Here is a 6,676-nt window from a genome sequence, read left to right as displayed (position 1 = left end):
CCTTTCCAATGTCCTTTCCACCCAGCAACTAACAGCGAAGGGGGGAGCGTCATGGTCGATTGGTTAGCACCTTCGGCTCCCACGTTACGTCCGAGTTCAGGCCTAAGTTGTGCCACGTCACCGGGCGTTAACATGGCCTCTGCAGTTGCTGGTACTCCATAACAGGGCCCCCATAAAGGTCTGGGCGTTCTCCATCTTATGCGACCTGGCAAGCCCAGTTGTTGATTTCCAGAACGATGATGCCTGGTTTCATGTGGATAAACAAACCGTTTAAAGGTCAACTCGGAGAAACATTATCGCTGGCACTTGTTCATGTCTCTTTGACACCCTCCCACAAACAGCCACACCTCAAATTAAACCAGCACCCCCATCCAGCGCATCACCACCCTCTCAAAGGTGGTCACATCCTAGACCATCCTACAGCCCACCACATTCTACGCAGCGCATCATCTTCTTCACCAAAACAAAAAATTGAGTCGTTGAACATGCATTACAGTAACGGGATTGCGAGTACGGAATGCTAGCAATCAAGTATGCCTAGCGCAGAGACAGGTGAAAGTTCCTCGACAGCAAAATTTACGTTTTAGGGCTGTTTATCTCTTTGTCGCTGAACTGGAACTGTGGTATGAATTAACGTCGCTGCACCGATGAAATCACTCCGTTACCCGGTGTTGTCTTCTCATCAAACCGTGCAGCAGAGAAATTCGCGTACCAACGTTACGTGAAGCAATGTTAGATTTGTAAACCTCCACGGTAGTAAATAAAATGTCGCTTGGCACAAAAGGGCTTCCATGAAACCGCTGAATCAGTGGCGTCAGTTTAAAGTTCATGTTGCGGGGAAAAAAGCACCTAAGCTTAAGGTGGAAGAATAAAAGTCGCACTACAAAATGCTTTAACGACGTGTTGTGTCATCTCCCATATCAGGAAATAGTTTTGAATTGCTGGGTCAAGTCAATCCATTGTATCCTCCATGATAACGCCATTACGAGGAACGAGCAAATATGATGGTTGTGTGTGATTGCCAGCTTTTTCTTACATTCTTATTATATTCAAGCCAGCTTAACATTAGGGTGAGGGGGTCAGAACTGTCATAAAAGAATACAAATCAACACCTGTGATTTAAACGCAGCTATGTTTTAATTTACTCAATCCGTGCAGAGCCCGGGACACCGGGGATTCGAAAAATGTCTCGAAACAAGGACACCAGGGGTTCTTCATCTTTGAGTGAAAAATCTTCGTCCGCTGGCAAACATTCTTTCACGGCAAACAATCCATACTAGGCCTGCGGTAGGTGATAGTTTCTTCATAGATCTCGTCCGAGACGGCACATAGATTTCGGCTGAGACTCTACATTGACCTCGTCTGAGACGCTACATCGATATTGTCTGAGAAGTTACATCGATCTCGTTTGAGACGCTCCATCAATCTCTTCTGGAACGTTACATCGATCTTGTCTGAAACGCCAAATTCATCTCGTCTGAAACGCTGCATCGACCTCATCTGAGATGTCACATCGCGAAAACGATGCCCGACTGATATGCCTGACGACAAATCATTCGGTAAGGAAATGACGGCATTGAATACAGTGGCACACGACGGGTTTGAACAGAAGGATAGAGAATCCAAAGGTGCGTGCCAACTGAAAATTTGATGCAAGAAATACCAATTTGTCATCGTTGCCCTTCCTAGCTTTTGCAGGGTCGCAGGACACCAGGAATGCGGCCTTCTGGCTACACCACTGTAAACGCGACCGACTTCCCTTCTCCTCATGTTGGGCTCAGGGCGCGTGATGGACCGCACTGGCGCATGAACACAGCAGTTGACTTGCCGCTACCCCGACTTTTACGACCGGGCTGTTCTGCCTGGCAAATAGCTCTTCTGAATTTCCTAATGTAGAATCAGACCGTGTAGCACGAGTACATACGCCAGTGACATTCTGCCGTCGCGCACAATAAGCAACGCAACACGTGAACCGGACGCATACGTCTGTTGGAGCCTTCCCGTACTCCAGCTGGCATTAGCGTTGAGCTGGACAAGGAAATGATTCTGAGGGACGCTCACGCAGCGAAATGGCGGTAACGAGCACCAACGAATCAATGATTCAGCGGGTTGCGAACGGAACAATGTGAACGACACTCGATGTGGTTGCTGCTGCATTTGCCACACTGTCTTCACCACCCTCGCCAAACAGCTGAGTCTTCTGTTTCCGAGCGTGCCCCGGGGCGACCGCCGAGGCGACTCTGCTCCTGACGGGCGTGACGTGCGCTGTGACGTCACCAGCGCGGTCTGACGTGTGCCGGCCGTGGTCAGGTGCGGCGGCTCCGTCCGGAGGAACCAACGGTGGTTCGCTGATTTCGATCCGGCCTGCCACCAGCCATGATGGCTACGAAGCTGTGGCGGTCTGCTGGGGTGATTTCGATCCGGAGTGCCACCAGCTGTGATCGTCTGCTGGGGCGATTTCCACCCCGACTGCCACCAGCCGTGATGGCTGCGAAGCTGCGGTGGTCAGCTGGGGCGATTTCGACCCGGTCTGCCACCAGCGTGATGACTGCGAAGCTGTGGTGGTCTGCTTGGGCGATTTCGACCCGGAGTGTCACCAGCCGTGACGGCTGCGAAGCATCAGACGGCCGTGCAAGCGGCGGGCGCGCTGTATTAACTCCGATATCAGTAGGAGCTTTGTTGAATATATGTGGAAGTGTAGCAGGGATATTAACTCAGAACAGAATGGATCCCACACAACAGAACAGGCCTGGAATGAGCGTGGGTGCGAACGATCGGTGGCAGCCATGCCGACCGGCATCACCAGCAGCGACTTTACAGTTGGACCCACTAAAGGTGTTTGCATTGAGCCATGAGAAGGCAGCTGTACAGGCCGCGGTCAGGTCCGATCACTGGGCGCCTGAGCTGTTTGACAGCTACATATCATGTGCCGACCTGACGCCAGGCCAGTTTGATGTACATTTATGTTGCTCTGTTACCAGCGACGGTGAAAACTCTCTTTTGAAACCTTGGTCCGGTGGGGAAGCATAGTTTAATGAAGCGATGTCAACTTCACGCGTCGTGCTCAATGCTAACGAATAGTGCACTTTATGTTTGGCGTCGTGTTCGGTGTTACAGTGGGCCAAGGCTCCCAGAAACACCGCTGTGACGGTGAATATTTTCTTTGATTTAGCTTTAACGAACTCTTTACGCCACTGGGTGTCGGATCAGCTGGTGACGTGTGACAGCTGACGACATGTGACTTCACCTGCCACCGAATGGTCCTTGGCGTGCATTTATCCACATGCTCTTTTGACATGCCTGTAAACCTGCCTCATGGTCGAAGCACACTGAAGCGTCCATAAACCGTCAACGAGCGAACAAACTGTACTAAGAGTCAGCTCCCAGCTGCCCGTCGTCTGCCCTTATGTGTCTTCCAGCTGCCCCTCTTTTGATCTGGTGTGACTTCCAGCAGCACATCTTTTGCTCTTATGTGTCGGAAGCCTGGTGTATGCCCGTATTGGGCTTAGGCTGCCTCCAATTTTTCACAGTTTTATAAGGCGTTTTGAGCCATCTGTTGGTATTAAGTGTTTGAGTGGGTGTCAAAACCGGATTAACGAATGTTGACCTCGTAGCTTGAGTGCCTGAATAGACGAGCAGTCTTTTTCAATATAGGTTTTAGGATCATAAGCTGAATGCAACTCAATCGTTCTGCATCCTCTGGCTTAGCCGTGGAGCTGAGCAAAGTGTCCCTGTTACAACTAAACGAATGGATTTCCTGGTGGCGTCTTTCAGAACAAAAAAACAGAAAGCTGTACCACAAAACACTAGTTTCCATATACACATCGCTTCCACACTGGGCTGCAAATGCGAGGGCATGTTGCAGTCTACAAATTTACATTTAATTGGACAGCAAGTGAGTCATCCTAGCGACTGAAATCTGCCAATTCACCCCACTGCAAAATCCACATCAAAAGTAACTCAGAGTCGTTGTAAAATTCGAGGGCCACACGAGAACTTGTGGCATGCCACTGTTGCAGGACAATCCTGACAGGTACAAGCACCACACCATGTAATAACATTGGGCGAAGAATACCAAACCAGCGCAATATGTGGCCTAGTGTAGTGGTGACGTTAACATATAGGCGTTAAACAAGCATCCTATTATGGGTTATCCTACTGGGTTTAACTTCCTTGGTCAACAGGCAAGGGAAAACAGAGAGGTGCTGACATGAACATGGTCAGCAGCCGTGAGGGCGGCGGAAGGTTTTGTCACTGTCACATGGCATGTTAATTGTGACACACAATGAACATATGGCTTCCGGGACAAATCTGACACGTTCATTTCACTGCGAGCCACGTTACCGAGTTTATTCCATTCCCTGAGCATGCATTTCACAAGTCATTGTCACGGCATCAACAGACAGTTATGGATGTCTGGGGACTGCTAGATCCTGCCTGGGTACGATATGTTTTAGATCAACAGCGGTTTTTTTTTTAACAGTGGCAGTTGCTCTGTAAAAGTTTGTTGGGAATATGAAGACGCGGTGCATTACATTTTTACGACAAACTTTGCTTTCAACTTTTCGTTATCCAGGATTTCAACTTTGATATTTCAGTTAAACAACAAATCGGAAGTATATACTGAGAACATCACACACAAATCTGAAAAAGTTGGCTGCAAATCCTGCTTAGATGCACCAGTGTCCGTTTTAGCATTAGTCTAGTGCACAAACAAGCATAAAAGGAACATTTAGGAATAGTTTGCAATATTTGCATTAAAAACACAGTGCCACATCACAACTTATATTTCAAGGTCAGCAGTAACACAAACGCATTCGCACGAATGCGCGATTGCTGAGTAAACACGTGAAGGCAAAGCAAATTCACGATTGCAAGGTCAGTGCATGCCTGTCATGACAGCAAATGGCATGATTGGCAGGAAGCACATATTTGTTCCAATATACACGAAGAGAATACGCTTGTATTTAAAGCCAGCTCTACAACTGGTCGCAGACTTTGTTAACATTTAAATTCTTCTTTCTGTGAACATCTTGTATTTCTACATCATGTTAGGTGACGGTCATGTAGACGACATCATGTCTGTTGTCTTCCGTCGTTGTGATGCAACTTGGATATATGGATCGTAGAATCGACGTCCAACCAAATATTCATAACTGTCAGGGTACAGTTACGTTCACTACAACACATGAGTGCATGATTTGTTGCTGTTCTCCATGGAACGTGCTGAAATCACAAAGCTCCAAACAATTTCAAACCGGAAGTTCAATACGCTTTGATCTGAAATATCATATATCTAAGACATTCTAAATGAGTTTGGTGTGAACTTGAGCTCTGTATTCATCTGGAGTGTTGAAACTGATGAAAGGCATTCACATTAACAACGAACATCAGGCATTTATCAAAACGCAAAACAATCTTCTCGACAATCATTCAGAACTCCGGCACACAGTTATGAATGTTATCACTTGACGCCTTGGTGATGATTGGCCGACATACACCCATTAAGAAGAAAAAGAAAAGGGGCTTTGCCGCTTACAAAGAAGCGGCAAAGTCCCGATCTGTTTTGCAGACAGTACCCCGATATCAACTCCATGAATACAGATCCTTTGCAAGCGGATGTGCTTTAAGATATCCTGTGTGCCAGACTCATGAATGTGCTGATATGCGTCCCCGCTGCCTGGTAAATACATTATTAACTGCAGTGGCTTGCTGAACACCTTGGCTGTTTCTCGGGAAAGAACTAGCGTAAAGAGAAATTACTGTTACAATACCTTTTACAACCAAGAACTTCACAGGCCGTCGCCCACAAACCGTTGCTGTTTGTAACAATACACCTGATGGAAGATATAGGTGTCGCTAATCAAGAGCGTGCGCCTACATGCAATCTATATCAAGATAAGCAGTACGCATGCAACAAATTTGATTGCATCCTCAGGCTGACTAGGCCATACCTCGGCGTACAGTGTCTTGCTGGTCAGACTGATGCCCTGTTCCAGGCAGGTGAAGCCTCTATCCACACTGCTGCTGTTGTCGGTCCCGATGGCGAGCATGACGAACGCCGTCAGGGCAGTGGACCGCCCCGCTCTGCGCCGCCCTGGCGAGCGGACATGTCGGCGTTATGTTGACATCTCTGTGTCAGACCGCTCGCCAATGTTGACAACATACGTGATATTTTTCACTGCCACACTGAATACGATCTACCGGTGATAAATATCGTGATTCGAGCTGGTGATTTCAGCGCAGTGCCTATGAAAGCTGTGCAAAGCATTTAAGCTAAATAAATAAAAGATTATTTAAAATAAATGTAATAACATAATAAAGAACATGAAATGAGGAAGGAAGTAATAAATAACAAAGAAAGCATTCGGGAAAGACAAGGCCAACCTAGGAGGATAAAGCATAGTATAGTTAGATCATGTATGGATCCCGACTTTACTCTTCTGCTGCTGCAGCACCTGTTTATCAGCGATATTGGCCAGCTTCTAGTCTGAGTCAGCACCGGTCTGTCAGCGATATTGGCCAGCTTTTAGTCTGAGCAATGACACGAGGCGGTGCATTTTGTTCAGGGGTTCAGGGGATATATAAAGTCAACCAGTGGAGGAATGCAGTCGCTGATCTGTTGCTGCTTCGTCATTCCGTTCTCACTCGTGTCGGCTAACGTCTCGCAAGGGCG

The sequence above is a fragment of the Pollicipes pollicipes genome, unplaced genomic scaffold (genome assembly GCF_011947565.3).
Source record: "Pollicipes pollicipes isolate AB1234 unplaced genomic scaffold, Ppol_2.1 Scaffold_2555;HRSCAF=2994_pilon_pilon_pilon, whole genome shotgun sequence".
Lineage (NCBI taxonomy): Eukaryota > Metazoa > Arthropoda > Thecostraca > Pollicipedomorpha > Pollicipedidae > Pollicipes > Pollicipes pollicipes.
The sequence above is the reverse complement of the archived record's forward strand: the minus strand, read 5'-3'. Positions refer to the sequence as shown.